This window comes from Paramormyrops kingsleyae, unplaced genomic scaffold (assembly GCF_048594095.1).
Source record: "Paramormyrops kingsleyae isolate MSU_618 unplaced genomic scaffold, PKINGS_0.4 ups33, whole genome shotgun sequence".
Lineage (NCBI taxonomy): Eukaryota > Metazoa > Chordata > Actinopteri > Osteoglossiformes > Mormyridae > Paramormyrops > Paramormyrops kingsleyae.
The window spans coordinates 168259-182785 of record NW_027325971.1 but is presented as its reverse complement, the minus strand read 5'-3'; positions in this window follow the sequence as shown (position 1 = coordinate 182785).

Here is a 14527-nt window from a genome sequence, read left to right as displayed (position 1 = left end):
CTTATCACTGGACTTTGACAGCAGGGTTCTGGCCGCCCAGTGGGGGTGAGGTGTCCCTTTTGATGTGGTGATCAGGTGATTTGGGTCCAGTCTTGTCGGAGCCGGTGGACCTTTGCTTCAGGACACTGGGTGGAGCATTACAGGCTTGCCAGAGCTCAGACCGACGGGGCCTGCAAGGCCTCCAGCCTTACACACTCGTAATAAACAAAGTTTCATAACAACATAACATGAAAAATACCCAAATTAAAGTAATACCCAGCTGGGATTTTAGTCTTTCGATGGCGCGCAACGTTGGAGCTCACGTGAATTTGCAACAGGTAGTAGTACTCACAAATTCCCATGAAACGACAAAGTTCAAAAACACAGCACCATTTCAGGAAACAAGATGAACTGATAAGCAAATCCGATCGTCACTGATATCCTCTTGTGGAACGGCAAAGAAGCATCGGGGTATCACGTCCACGCGTATCCTCAGTTCGCGACCACACAGGCCTCGTTGACCACCGGAACAGCCTCCATCTCACAGTCCAGATCTCCCCGTCTTCATGAGTTCCATCCGAGTTACTCACTCGCTCTCGCTGAACTCTCTATAACTCTATCAACCCTTTGTTGTTTGGTGAATGTAGAAAATAAAACAGCTTTCAGTTCTTAACTTTTTAAACCAATAGATTGCGAGTATTTTAACTGTTATCTCCTCAAAAGAAAAAAAAACCCCACACGTCTCTTTCCCCTCCGTTGCCTCACCCCTCCCCTTCCGGGGTCATTTTCAAGACGTGTCATTGGTTAATCGATAACCTTTCTTTTAAAATAAAACACAAACTTAGATTTTTTTTTAAAGATCACATCAATTTTAAACCCCTTTTTTCTTTATGTAAAACAACAAATATGAACTTGAAGTCAAACAATAATAAAATTAAATAAATAACCAATAAAACTTTATTTTAATAGACCTTTTTAGTAGGGCTCTACATTACATACCTGGATCATGTCCCCCCTTAGTCTCCTTTGCTCGAGGCTGAACAGATTCAGCTCAGCTAACCTCTCCTCATAAGACATTTCACTAAGACCGGGAATCATTCTTGTAGCCCTACGTTGAACCCTTTCAAAGGCAGCAATGTCCTTTTTAAGGTAAGGTGACAAAACCTGCACACAATATTCTAGGTGGGGTCTTACCAAGGAATTGTACAATCTTAAGCTTCACCTACCTTGACCTAAACTCCACACACCTAGAGATGTAACCCAACATGCTACTGGCCTTTTTAATTGCTTCCCAACATTTGCGAGAGTGGGACATGGCAGCAACAACATACACCAAGAGTAGTCCACCATTTTGGCTTGGATTATAGCTTCCATTACTTTTCCAAGTGCCTATAGTTTGTTGGATTACTTCTATCCCCTTTTTTGAATATGGGTGTTATATTAGTAACACACCAACAGATACAGATTTCTGAAATAGCAAAGTTAAATAATATCCCTCATCTCTTTTAAAACTATAGGTAAGATGCTGTTATGATCTCCAGTCTAGAGTTGCAGTGTGACAGTATTCACGGGAAAGGGGATAAAGGGACAAACAGGGTAAGGGCAACAAAGGGACACCAGTGGACAAAGGGATATTTTTTTGCATTTTATTCATACACAATACTGACACTAGAAGCTAAAACTGGGCCTTCACTGGATCTTCCAGCAGGACCACGATCCTAAGCACATGTCCAAATCAACACAAAAATAGTTAGCTGACTATAGAAGCAAGCTTCTGCCATGGTCATCTCAGTCACCTGACCTGAACCCCACTGTAAACTTATGGACTGAGCTGAAGAGTGCTGATCTGGAGAGGTTCTCTAAAAAGGAATGGACTCGGATGCCCGGCTTGGTATTCTCCAACCTTATAAAAGACTCAGTGCTGTTATACTGGCAAAGGGAGGTTGTACAAAGTATTAAAAGCAGGGGTGCCAATAATCATGGCTCAAGTATTTTTGTTAAAAATAATTATTTCTTGATGGATTTTTTTTTCTTCGAAAAAATTTTTTTCAGTGAAAGGTTGGATTTTTCTAATTTTTTCGGTGTTAGATGAAGCTATTTTAGTAAAAGGTAGATTTTTTTCTAACCCTTTTTAAAAATATTTACAAGGGCTGCCAATAATTGTGGAGGGTGCTGTAGCTTCTCTAGGTTTATTATTATCTGTGAGCTCCCTTGCCTGCAAATTTTCTTTTACATATTCTGCAACACCACCTCCCTTCTTGCTTATCTGGTCCCTACAGAACAACATGTAACCATCCATATTATATTCTTCTCCATCATTGTCACTCAACCACATTTCTGTTAGTCCTATAATATCATGAGTCTGATGAAATTAAGGCCTCAAATCATGAATTTTGTTTCTACTGCTCCTAGCATTTAAATACAGACAGCAAAGGGTAGGCCTTTTACACTGCCCACTTATTAGTACTTAGGGCTTTTTGTCTCCCCCCTCTTATATTCTTAACTAACCTCCCTGGAAGACTACAACCACTTCCTATACAACGACCCAACGACTTCCTACAGTGGCAGCCAGGAGCACCAGTGCGTGGGATGTGCACCGCGGGAGTCGGGCAGCGTGCCTTCCTGGGGCAACCTGATAGATCCACCAGGTAGAGTGAGCAGAAGCCTCCCCGCTGAGGGCACCGGTACCCGGAACGGTTGTGCCAACACATGTAGCTGCAGACGCCGGCCATGCTTGCCAAGGCCTTGGCAGAGGCTGAGCGGACTGAGGCAATCCTGTCCCTGTCTGCAACATCACGCCGGTCGCCAGCCACTTCATGCCAAACCTGCACCTGCGCATGTGGGGGCTCCGTCTGCAGAGAGGGACAGAGCATGCACGTTATACGCGCAAAGCCATGGCAGCTGCGGAGAGATCAGACACTTTGCCCACTACTGCCCTGCTCCGGTGCCTTGCCTCCAGCTGGGAAATGCCAGGTGGATGGCGCTGTAAGGGGGGCAAAAGTCTTGTATCTTTTCTGGTTACTTATGGTTGAGGTTAGGCTGGAGGGGTAAAGGTTGTTATTGTTGGGATTAGGGTTTTTCCACGTAGAACCGAATAGAGAGTCCACACAAAGAAATGAATACAAACGTGTGTGTGTGTGGATTTGCATTGATCACATTTGAGGACCAAACTGTCCCCAAAGTGTAGTAAAACCTGAAATTTCCCTACTTTTGGGGACATCTTTTGAGGTCCCCATTTGGATAACGTCAGTTTTATAAAAATCTGTGAATGCAATCAAAAAAGTAAAAATGCCAAAAGTCTTGTATCTGGGTTGGTTACTTATGGTTAAGATTAGGGGTGGGTAGGAATTAAGGGTGTCGTGACTGGGATTAGGGTTTTTCCCATAGAAATGAATGGACGGTCCCCATTTAGATAACAAGACCAACTTGTGTGTGTGTGTGTGTGTGCGCGCATTATGTATATAAAAAGTCCCAATTTTTCCTAATGATGTTTCCTTTAAAATTCCTTGTGTAACTCACCGCTTGTAAATCGTCAAATTCCCTTAGTCGTCACCTAAATCCCGAACAACACAAATGAATGGATTTTCCTACCTGTAAGTCGACACCCCAATCGCTGCATTCCCGCCGCCTGCTTGTCACCACGGCGATGTAGAAACGGGGAATCCCCACCTATCGCACTAGTCGCTCCCTGGTCTTAAGTCTCGCATGTATAGTGCGGTGTAGTAGAGGTATGGTGTTATATTTACTAGCCGGCAAAACAGCGAGATAGACATAAGTCGCCAAAGTCGTCACTTTTAAGCTGGTCCCACGAGTGTCGACTTAGACCGGTTTTACTGTATTTCTGTCAGGGTCAGCCCCTCGTGTTGTCCCACTCTGTCCCTTCCCCGTTTGACCAGCAGGTGTCGCTGGTCATCCTGTTCTTTATGTTAGTCTTTGTTCTCCCCTGTTGCCTGTCTTGTCATATGGCTCAATGTGTTGAGCATCCAGTTGTGTGTACCCTTCTGTCCTGTGTTTGAGTCCCACCTCCTCTGTCTTTGTATTTTGCTCCCTAGTGTTTCATTTGAGTTTTTCTAGTTCCTGTATCTGGTGACGTTGTATTTGGTTTTGTTCCTTGTGCCCCTGCTTGTGTCTTTACCTTTTCTGTAATTCCCCAGTGTTAGTTTCTGTTTCCTTGGTTAGTTCTTAGTTTCCCTGTTATCAGTTCCTTTTGAGTTTATTAGTTTCACCTGTGCCCTGTTTCCCTGGTCTTTGTTAATTAGCCTCACCTGTCCTGTGTTAGTCTCGTTACCCCTTAGTATTTTAGTTCCTGCTTCTGTTCAGTTCCCCAGTGGTTCATTGATTGTGATTGTGTGTTGTTGATTGTCGTTGTTTGATGGTTTTGAGATTTTCAGTGTTCAACGTGTATTAGGTTTTTGTTATTTAGTCTTTATTTATCCCCTTTAGTTTTTGACCCCTCGTGGTCCTTTTGGTTTTTGCTGTGTTTGTAGTGTTTTCTGTTTTATTTAATAAACCCCTTTTTGTTCTTGGAGCCGCCAGTGGATCGTCCACCCTTTCTGTGCACCATGCCTCGTTCTCGCGCCCCGGATCCCTGACAAAGTAATAGTTTTTGGGTTTCCTGTCGTGAGAGATGAAAGCTACAGGCATGTAAATATTGTTTCCTGTAATAACTTTTTTTTAAATTATTTTCCTCATTGTTAAAAATCCCATGCATTAGAAGGTACCAGTCAGTGGAATCACACAGTGAGATATGTTGGCCAGCCGTCCTATACATTCAGCACCAGCCAATCAAGTAGAGATTTCAGCACCACGGACAGTGATCTGTGTTAAACTGACCTCAGGTTCCTACACTGGCTACACGGAATTTTCTGTAAATAATTAAATGCCTCTATCCCCCTACATGTGGAAATGTTTCCCCCTCCCCCAGACCGTTTCATGTTGTATCCTCATTATGTGTGTATTAGTTTGCAATATGGCTGTATGAGATGTCAGTCATTGACTTGTCGCTGATGCTCCCTGTTTCCTAAGTCTAGTTTTCTCAGATGAAGCAGTTCACACCTTAAGTTAGAAGAAGTTTCCTGTTAATTGCATCTGTTTGAACAGGGGTTCCCCACATATAGAGGAGAAAAGCCCCAACTTACAAATCAGCATCCATTTTTGTACGCTTTCTGTGAATGACGTCCCCGCACAGGATCACCAGATGCAAGACGACCACACTTTGTGCTACTTGTATGTTATGTTAGCAAACCACATACATCTACATTTCTTGCATTCTGTCACACTTGTGCAGAGCATTTGCAGTGTTTGTGATTAGTTATTGTTCAGTGTTCATTCATCTTTGGATTTTGGTGTTATTTGTTTGATATACTGATGTTTATATTTTTGCAATTTTATCAGTATACAGTATATTTGATTTTGCTGTTCTAAAATGTAGTTTGAAATATTTTGTCATCTTTTCTTACTTTAACATTTATCTTGTTAAAATACAGAAATGGACTGTTTTCTTGAGCCATAGTGTTTTATTCTACATCACAGATAATGCGTACATTCATAAAAGTAAGTGGTGATATTTTGCTCAGTATTGGTTCAAGTTCAGATACTTCAGGTTTTTATTAGACAAAACACATAAAAATTTTTGTGCAAAGCCATTGATTTATTTTTAAAACAACTGCACTGTGATATTTTTAACAAAAACAGCATATTGTCCTATTTTCAGCTCTAAGCATCATATGGGCCTCTTACTGGCTTTCCAACGGCTTTTGGGGTCACATGATGGTCGATAATGATATTTCAGGCCTTTATTGAAATCACTTTAAAAATTGATCTGGAATATATCGATTTATACTATAATTTGTGCAAATTAACACAAATGGGGTGATTTTGACCACAAACAATAATTGATAGTTGGAGGGTAACATTCCTCTAGATTGCAAAGGTACTGATACTAAAACCTGTGACCTCAAAAAGTACAAAGAACTGGAGCAAAAGAAAAATGGTGAAAGCTGTCAGAAACAGACAGGAAACTATATTGATGTTTTAGAAGAGGTAGATGGGGTCCAGTTGGCTGTATTAGTGTCTATGTGTCCTCTGTATGACTGGCATCCTGTCCAGGGTGTACTCCATCCCCGTGTCCTGTCCTGTTTGGGATAGGCTCCAGGCCCCACAGCCCTCACCAGGATGAGAGGTTAGAAGATAGATGGGTGGATCCCGGAGAGATGCTCATAACCCTAATTTGTTGTTCTGTATCCAACCAGCTACTCTAATATTTTTCATTATTTTTAAATGAGTTTTAGGAATGCCTTTCGCAGTCTAACTGACAAAGCAGGTTTTTGTGATCTAATGAACTGCCATGCCTTGTGATGGACTGCCGCCCCTCCTGGGAGATTCTCTGCCCTGTGATAGGTTGGCACCCCCCTCCTGGGAGATTCTCTGCCCTGTGATGGGTTGGCACCCCCCTCCTGGCATTTTCCCTGCCCTGTGATGGGTTGGCACCGCCCTCTGCTTATTCCCTGCACTCCTAAAGGGCTGGTGTCCCCATCTGGGTTATTCCCTGCCATGTGATGGGTTTGCCACCCCCTCCTGGGTTCCTCCTTGCATTGCGCCCATTATTTTCAGGTATATATTCCAGAGACCTGTAACCCTACATGGGACAAGTGGCTGTGGAACGTGAATTAAGTGATTAATTAATCAAATTACAAACAAATTAATAAATAATCATCTCTCCTGTTTGCACCACTGTCCTATTTTCAGTATTCACTATTACATTTGAGTTGGCCTCCCGTCCAGGGTGAGCACCAACCTTGTGCCATATGCTGCTGAGGAGAGGCTACCAGCCCGTTTGCTAGATGGATGGATGATGGATGGATGGATTTATTTCACTGAACAATTCAATAAGCTCTGTAATAAATATAATTAAACTGGCAGTTAACATTCTCTGGCTGTCTAAATGCTCTTCTTTTTTGTCTCGCATTCTTCACATGTAGCCTGTGTAATAGTACAGGTGTAGCTGGTCCTGGTCCCTATAAGGGAAAACTCTATTTTATAAAAATCCGTGACTGCAATGAAAAAACTAAAAATGCAAAAACTCTTGTATTTTGGTTGCCTACTTATGCTTATGGTTAGGGCTGAGTAGGGGTTAAGTTAGCATTAGCATTTTTCCCATAGAAATGAATGAGCGGTCCCCATAAGGATATGTGTGTGTGTGTGTGTATAGGTGTTTCATTGATCACTATGATTATGCTCTAAATGATTTAAGCGGATTTAGCTTAAGTTGTAACTTTTCATGTGGAATGAACTGCAATGTCTCTGAATTAATTGAATTAATACTCATTAAGGTCAGTTCATTTACAATTCCTAATTTCAGGAGCCAGTTAATAAATCTAATTCATTTACAAGTATTTCTCCTATAATACGTGATACATGTTTACAATAATTCCCAGGGAAAGCATTTCCGGTAAGGCACTGCTCATTGACACAGATTATAAAGCTTGTTAGACTATGCAACATTATTTAGCAAGGCTGAGAGAAGGTGAGAGCTCCCCTAGTGGCCGCAGAAGTGCATTTCCTTAGAGCAGATATAATGCGTGGCAGCCTCATTGCTTTTTAATCACAACTTGGGATAGAACAACAAATTTAATCATTCTGCTCATTTAATATTTCGATTTTAATTAGGTTTAATTTTTGGATATCCATGTTTACATAATATTTAGAATTTACGTGGTTGGGGAGTTAGATAAGCTGGAAGCAGCACAGTTTTTGACCGAGTCATGCCATGTTAATCTAAATTTTAATTAAACATCTTTTTTAAAAGAAAAGAACCTGGACTTACTCGCGTTTCAAATGCTTGTTGTTGAACTAACTTCTAAAGGTGGTACAGAAGAGTGAAACGGAGCCGGAGTGCCGCCGCTACATAAGTCAAAAACTAGCTTCATGGACATGTGTTAAATCGGCTGCACAGCGCTTGGAAGGAAGGGCGCAGTCTAGCATATGGAAGATAAAATGACGCTGGCATAGAACCAGATATTTCTTTGTATTATTCTTCAGGAGAAGGTACCAAAACCCTCTTGTTACTTCGTACTTTTTCAAAAAAAAGGGACGTCTTTAGGATGCATGTTAAGCTTAGTGGAAAACGAACGAAAACTTAACTGCGTGTAGAGCTACAACCCGCTCTCTTTTTCTCTCTCTGCCTGTGAGACAGCACGTTATAAAACGGAATTTGATGCAGTCAATGTGGAGTTTTGGCTCTGTATAAAGGTGGTTTACACTACGTCTATTAAAAATTTCAAAGAGAAGACTTAGTGCATGCAACTTGAGCCAATAAACCGGGCAATTTGTAGGATGGCAGAGGAAAGAGAAGAGGGAAGGACACGTAAGTTAACAGAGAAGGCTTTGGATGAAAGATTGCAAAGATACATTGCCTTAAGAAGACGAACATTAGGAACGATCACAGGCAAAATAAAAGAGAAAGAGATATTGATGAGTAATGCTCGAAATCTTCAAAATGTGAAAGAAGGGATGGAAAACGATTTTGCATTGGCTCTGAATGAGTTTAACAGTCACAATAAACAAGTTATGAGCCTTTTGTCTGAAGAAGAAAAAATATCTGACCAGGACAATTGGTTTGAGCCCAAAATGGCATCAATAAGAGAATTTATGAAAACAACAAAAAAATGGATTGCTGATGATCATAAACATATGATGCCAAAGGAAGCTGTGCAGCAGGAGCATGTCACAGATGATTTACAGGAAGCTGTAAACTCAAGTGATAGCGCGTCTCAGATTGGAATTAGAAATAATGTGGATTATAGTCGATGTGGGTCTCAAGTGAGTCGGGCATCTACAACGTCTAGAGTTTCCTCCACTCGTGCTAAACAAGAAGCAGAACACGCAGCTCTGTTGGAACGTGCCGCAGCACTGAAGAAAAAACAGCAACTTGAGTTAGAGTTGGCCAGGATAAGGCAACATCTTGAGCTCGAAACGGCAAGAGTCAATGCCGAAAAGGAAGAGTTAGAGCTGGAGATTGCATTAGCGGAAAGCCAAGCAAAATTAAAAGTGCTGAACGAATACGAAAGATCTGAAGATGGCCGGAGCAGTTATGCATCAATACAAAGATTGCAGGGTCGAGGAGTTAAGAAAGAAAGAGTTGGCATGATGTTCCCACAAAAGGTTGATGTGGGTATTCGCGTTAATTCACAAAGGGAAAACTCACAGTTACCACAACCGTCTTATTCAGTCCCCTCTCCTGGACTTAATGCTCAAGTTAACAGAAGTGATGATTTATTATTAGTCATGCAGAAACAGAATGTAATCACTGAATTACTTGTGAAACAACAGCAGCTGGCTCAGTTACCAACAAAGGACATTCCTGTTTTTAAAGGTGATGCACTACAGTATAAGGCTTTTATAAGAGCCTTCGAACATGCAGTAGAGCAGAGGACTGATAATGATCAAGATAAGTTGTACTTCTTGGAACAGTTCACTGCTGGCGAATCCCAAGAGCTAATTCGCAGTTGTGTACACATGACTCCTAGTAAAGGCTATCGTGAGGCCAAACGGTTGTTACATAAGCACTATGGAGATGAGCTAAAGATCGCAAACGCATTCATTGAGAAAGCACTCAAATGGCCGCAAGTGAAAAATGATGATGGAAAAGCATTAAATGCTTATGCTATGTTTCTGGCTGGATGTCGCAACACCATGGAGGATGTTGAGTTTTTAGAGGAGATGGATAATCCTACCAATTTACGTACAGTGATATCCAAGCTGCCCTACAAAATCAAAGAACGGTGGCGTGTTGAAGCATTTGAACTCCTGGAGAAAAGGGGTAAAAGAGCAAGATTTGCTGACTTGGTGAATTTCATAGACCGTCAAGCTAAAATAGCTATGGATCCTCTCTTTGGTAACATTCCGGAGAACCGTGTAGCGACAAGTGGAAAGATTGACCAAAAAGAAAAATATCCAGCAAAGAAAGAGTTTCGTGGAAGCAGTTTTGCCACCAACCTTTCCTCTGAGAACAAAAGACCACAAGAAACAAACAACAGAACAGAAAACTCAATTAAACCAGTGAGTGCATTTGAGAAGCCATGTTTGTATTGTCAGCAGCCTCACACTCTTGCCTCTTGTGGCAAGATTAAAAATCAACCACACCAAGAACGGATAAACTTCTTGAAGTCAAAAGGTCTATGTTTTGGATGTTTGGTTTTTGGTCATCTCAGTAAGTTCTGCAAACGAAGAATCGAGTGCAAAGAGTGTTCACTGAAGCACCCAGACATTCTGCACATGGTGAAGAAGGAACGTTCAGTGGAACTGGAAAAGAAGAATGTTAAGGATGGTAATGAGGTACCTTGTGCTCAAGTTCCTATCATTCAAGAGACCTGTGGCCTTACAGGGGTCGGAGAAGAAGACTGTGTGCTCTCTATAGTACCAGTTAAGATAAAATCTAAAATGAGTGACAACTACATAAAGACATATGCCTTCTTAGACCCGGGAAGCACAGCAACATTCTGCTCTGAAGATCTGCAAAGGAAGTTGAACGTTAAAGGAAAGCCTACACGGATACTCCTAAGTACCATGACTCAAGAAAACCCGGGAGAACAGAAACTCATGAACAGTTTTGTTATATCAGACCTGGAAATGTGTGGGTTGGAAGAATCCGAGTTCATTGACTTACCCAAAGTGTTTACTCACACTAGTATACCTGTGAGTAGTGGAAACATACCCAAACAGTCGGACATTCAGAAGTGGTTTTATCTACATGAAGTACGGCTACCGGAGATAGAGGCTAATGTAGGCCTGCTTATAGGAGCCAACTGTGCAAAAGCGATGGAGCCATGGCGTGTCATTAATGGACAAAATGGAGGTCCTTATGCAGTGAAGACCACTATTGGGTGGGTAGTGAATGGACCCATAAGAAGAGAACCAAATTACAGAGAAGGCAAAGAACCACATTTCACAGTAAGCAGAATTTCTTTGGTGGAAGTTGAGAAGCTACTGGTCCAACAGTACAACATAGATTTTTCAGAACGTAATTATGACGACAAAGAGGAAATGTTACAAGAGGACAAACAGTTTCTACAATCAGTAGAAAGGACAACGACCTTTAAAAATGGACACTATAACATTGGATTGCCGCTCAGGAATGAGAATCTTCGAATGCCAAACAATCGTTGTGTTGCGGAACAGCGAATAGCATATTTGAACAGGAAATTTAAGAAGAATCTTCAGTTCTTTGAAGACTACAAAGATTTCATGGAAAACATCATCAACAAGGGCTATGCAGTTCAGGTGCCAGACCACCAGTTGAGCCGTAATGACAACAGAGTGTTTTACATACCACACCATGGGGTGTATCACCCGAAAAAGGGAAAGTTGCGAGTCGTGTTCGACTGTACGGCTTCATTCCAGGATATGTCTCTAAATAAGGAGTTACTGCAGGGACCGGACCTGACTAACACACTGGTGGGTGTTCTTTTAAGATTCCGTGAAGAACCAATAGCGCTGATGGCAGACATTGAATCAATGTTTTACCAAGTCAACGTATCGGAACGAGATGCTGATCTTCTTCGTTTTCTTTGGTGGCCAGATCGTAAGCTGGATGAGCCCATGAAGGAATATAGGATGATGGTACATCTCTTCGGGGCTACTTCCTCACCAAGTGTCGCCTCATACGCGCTAAGAAGAACGGCAGAGGATCACAGGGAAGAGGTGTCTCCAGAAGCTGTTCAGACGGTCCTGTGCAGCTTTTACGTAGATGACTGTCTGAAAAGTGTAGCTGCAGAAGAAGATGCAGTGAAATTAGTCAGTGATCTTCGTGCTTTGTGTACCAGTGGAGGGTTTACATTAACAAAGTGGACAAGTAACAGTATAGGAAAGTGTTAATGTCAATTCCTGAAGAACACAGAGCCAGCAAAGTAAAGGATCTGGATCTTAGGCATGACACTTTGCCAGTTGAGAGAACTCTCGGTGTACAGTGGGACACAGAAACGGATACCTTCACTTACACTATAAAGCTGCAAGACAAACCAATAAGCAGAAGAGGCATTCTGTCAGTCATTAATTCCATTTATGACCCTCTTGGCTTTCTAGCACCAGTCATCTTGCCTGCAAAACTTTTATTGAAAGATCTTTGTAAGGAGCAGCATGGTTGGGACAAGGAGGTCAACGAAAAGCATGCAAAAATTTGGAGAAAATGGAAAGAAGACGTTGTGCTCCTCTCACACTTCCAGGTGAGCAGATGCTTAAAGCCTGCAAATTTTGGCTGCGCTATTGTTGCACAGTTGCACCATTTTTCCGATGCTTCAGATTATGCATATGGGACTGTGTCTTACCTGTTGATGGAAAATGGACGAGGCAGAAGGCATTGCGCTTTTCTTATTGGGAAATCAAGAGTTTCTCCGCTTAAGCAAGTCACAATTCCTAGGCTTGAGCTGACTGCAGCAGTGATTTCGGTGAGGATTTCATTTCATTTCATTTCATTTCATTTCATTTCAAACACTTTATTTGTCCCCGAGGGGCAATTAAAGGGCACATAGAGCAGTGTTGAGATCTACCTGACTATACATACAAACAAGGGGAAGACAGGTCAGGAGACAGCAGCTCTACAAGCCAGCCGGTCGACCGCACGAGCAGCGACCCGGGAATAGGAAGAACAGAGAAAACGATTACATGAGGTGAGAGAGGCAAGTAAAAAAAAAAAAACAGGCCCTAGACCAGGGGTGTCAAACATACGGCCCGCGGGCCGAATACGGCCCACTATGGTGTCCAATACGGCCCGCGGGATGATTTGAACAATAGTATTAAATATCAAATCTTTTTTATTATCATTATTATTAGTAGTAGTAGTATTAAAAAGGAATGAGTGTTAATGAACAGTTTCTGAGGACTTGTTAAATGCAGTTTTACAGAATATAGTGTATTTGTTGTAATTTGATGCACTATGATTAAAAAAAAATTATAATAAATTCGGCCCGCACATGGTCACATTTCTTCTCATCCGGCCCTCACCCTAAAATGAGTTTGACACCCCTGCCCTAGACTGTACTCCATTAGGGAGTATAATGTAGGAACAGAAAAAAAACACCTCAGCAACATAAGCACATAGCCACTACACAATATAAAATCGAGACAAGCCACAGGGAAGGGAATGGGGAAGTGGAGGTTCTGGATGGACAGAATGGGGAAGTGGAGGATCTGGATGGACAGATTGCTGTGACAAGAACTTCATGTTCCTCTGCAACAGTCAGTCTTCTGGACGGACAGCACAACTGTGCTTAGATACATTGACAGTGAAACATCTCGCTTCAAAACCTTCGTTGCAAATAGAGTTTCGCTGATTCGAGAAGCAACCAAGTCATCGCAATGGAAGTATGTAACATCAGCAGAAAATCCTGCAGATCAAGCAAGCAGAGGCTTAAAGGCAAAAAGCCTGCTGGAAGGAGGTTCATGGATTCACGGGCCGAACTATCTTTTAGACAACAAGGACTGGCCAGAACAGCCAGTAAGAAAGAAGGAAAACCTTCAAAATGATCCAGAAGTCAAGACATCAGCAACCGTTAATACACTGAAAGTTGAAGAAAGCATGGAACCAATGAACCGTGTGATTGACTACTATTCAGACTGGAATAAAATGAAAAGATCAGTGGCCTGGATGATGAAGCTAAAGAAGGTGCTGTGGAGGTTAAAAGAAGAAAGAAAACATTACTTAAAAATAATCCAGAAAGATGGAAATGATCCTGAAAAGCAAAGATTAAAGTTGCCAGTACACACGGAGAAATTTAAAACACTTACTTTGGAGGATCTTGAGGCTGCCGAATCAGAAATTGTTCGCTTCAGCCAAATACAGCATCATGGTGAGGAAATCAAAATCCTACAGAAGGGAGGACAGCTCAGTCGTAGTAGTCAACTGTTCAAACTAGACCCAGTTCTTCAGGATGGGACACTGAGAGTTGGCGGAAGACTCAATAAATCGGCCTTGCCAGAAAATGCTAAACACCCAGCAATTCTTTCTAAGCACAGCAAAATTTCTGAGCTCATCTTGAGGGACATCCATCAAAGAAACGAACACTGCGGTCGCAATTATGTTTTGGCGCAACTGCGACGCAGATATTGGATTCCACAAGCCAACTCGGCAATTAGAAAGATAATCAACAAATGTCAGACTTGTCGTAGGATGTCTGGAAAGGTTGGAGAGCAGAAGATGGCAGACTTACCTGAAGATCGTCTTCTACCAGACAAACCTCCCTTCACAAACACCGGTGTCGATTACTTTGGCCCATTCGATGTCAAGCGGGGCCGGGGGACTGTCAAAAGGTATGGTGTCATGTTTACCTGCCTCACCCTTAGAGCTGTGCATATTGAAGTTGCAGACAGTCTTGACACAAACTCCTGCATCAATGCGATTCGACGTTTCATCTGCAGAAGAGGTCAGGTCACCATCATGAGATCAGATAATGGTACAAATTTTGTGGCAACTGAAAGGGAGTTGAGGGAAGCCATTCAAAGACTGAATAATGACAAGATAGAAAGAGTCCTTCAACCAAAGGGTATAAAGTGG